Source organism: Sorex araneus, chromosome 6 (genome assembly GCF_027595985.1).
Source record: "Sorex araneus isolate mSorAra2 chromosome 6, mSorAra2.pri, whole genome shotgun sequence".
In the NCBI taxonomy this organism is placed as follows: domain Eukaryota; kingdom Metazoa; phylum Chordata; class Mammalia; order Eulipotyphla; family Soricidae; genus Sorex; species Sorex araneus.
In genome coordinates, this window is record NC_073307.1 from 156,840,899 (window position 1) to 156,842,900 (window position 2,002).

The 2,002-nt window shown below is 32.9% G+C and overlaps 1 pseudogene; it reads left to right on the forward strand.

The window, feature by feature from the left end:
- Window positions 1–981: 981 nt before the first annotated feature.
- LOC101541757 (signal recognition particle 9 kDa protein-like) lies at window positions 982–1,250 on the forward strand (annotated as a pseudogene).
- The last annotated feature ends 752 nt before the right edge of the window (window positions 1,251–2,002 follow it).

Genomic DNA, 2,002 nt, shown 5'->3' on the forward strand with positions numbered 1-2,002 from the left:
ATTTTTCCATTTTGGTTTGTGTTCAATACAAAACATCAGCAAATGAGAACAGATCAATTATTTAACTAAATTATCTCAAAACTTGGTTAAGATACAAAGAATATAGAAACAATAATCAATGTAATAATAATACTGTGGGGGAAGCAAAGTAGGATGTTTTAGATAACAGGACCCCTTACCTATTTGTTACTGTTCTTGCTTAAATGCCATGAAAATTTTAAATGCCACTTCAAGATGGAAAAATTTCCAATGCTTGGAAACTGAACAAAACACTGCTAAACATTAATTGGATCAATGAGGAATCAAAGAAGAAATGAATGCCTTGAAACTAATGAGAATGAAGATGCAAGCTACCAGAATATATGAGATACAACACAAGCTGAACTAAGGGGAAAATTCATAGCAATGTAGGCCTACCCTAAGAAAGAAGAAAAAGCAACAACCTAAAAAAAAATCTCAAAATTTGGGGAAGACCTCTTCAACAACAAACAAATCAAAAAGTAGCAGAAAGTCAGAAGTAATAAAGACTAGAGCAGAAATCAATATCATAGAACTACCAAACAAAGCAATTTAAAGAATCAATGAAAATAGGATCTGGTTCTTTGAAGAAATGAACAAGATAGATAAACCTTTAGCTATACTCTTTAGAAAAAAGGATGAAGTGTTCAAATAAATCAGATTAGGGCTGAAAGGGGAGAAATTACAATGGATCCTCCAGAAATTCAAAATGTAATGAGAGGTTACTGTGATCAACTTTATGCTTTTCAGCTGGAGAACTTAGAAGAAATAAATAGACTCTTAGAGTGATGTAATCTCTCAAAGCTGAATGAAGAGGAAGTAGAAAAGCTTAAGCAGGCTAATTATAAGTAAGGAAATTGAAATAGCAATTAAGAATTCAAGGAGGTAGGGAGGTATGTGGGACGGGTCATACTGCTTGGGGTACTGGCCTTGCCACCCACTTCTGTCCTGCTGTTCACCACCATGCCACAGTACCAGACCTAGAAAGAGGTTCGTTGCCAGGCAAAGAAACTCCATCACTTGAACCTGATGTAGGCCCTTGTAGTTCTCAAATATAGGCACTCAGATGGAAGTTTGTGTATTAAAATAACAGATGATTTAGTTTGTCTGGTGTATAGAACAGACCAAGCTAAGATGTAAGGACTGAGAATTTCCACAGTCAACTAATGAGGCTTATGGTAGCCAAGGCATCCTGCAGTGTTGCCATGGAAATGGATTGTGGTTTGAAATGAAGATTGCTATGTTCTTAGGAAATAAATATCTTTTTGAATTTGAGAAAATGCTGGGACAGAAAATACTTTATGTAACCAAGTAACCTATTCAAAAGCCTAGTGATAGCTTTTGGGGAGGTCTTTTTAAAAAACGTTTACTTTAGAGAGCTAAGAATGTAAATGCTTTCAGTTAAATAGTCTTTATTTAATTTTGGAACAAGAATTAGAAAAAGCATCTAGCTTGGAAACTTGTTGTAGATTACTTAATGTTGGGTAAATTATAGTTATTTCCCTGGTAAATTTGTATTAGTAATTTGAAAATTGAATATCAGGAAAAGCCAGTTTTATCTGCTTTAGAAGAGAATTTTAATGTAACCTAATTTTTGCCAGATTAATACTTTTGAAGCATAAAATTTTGCTGATGATGACACACAAATATAAAACACAGTAACTCAAGCATAGTAGCTACATATAGTAATGTAATCGCAATTATCTAAAATAATGAAGACAAGTATGCTTTAAACCTTTCAAATTTAAACTATATTTTAATATAAAGAATTAATTGAGAAAACATTTACTTACTTGGAATCTAGTTTTCAGTCCTCAAAAACAGCTATAGTCACTTTAAATGCATTAATAGAATAATCACTGATGGACTGAAGCCACCATATTATAGAAATATTTTCCATATATGTTTTGTCTATGATGTCTCAGAAGTCCTAAGGATCATTTGAACTGTTTGATCTTTGTATACTTCTCATCTCCACCACTTT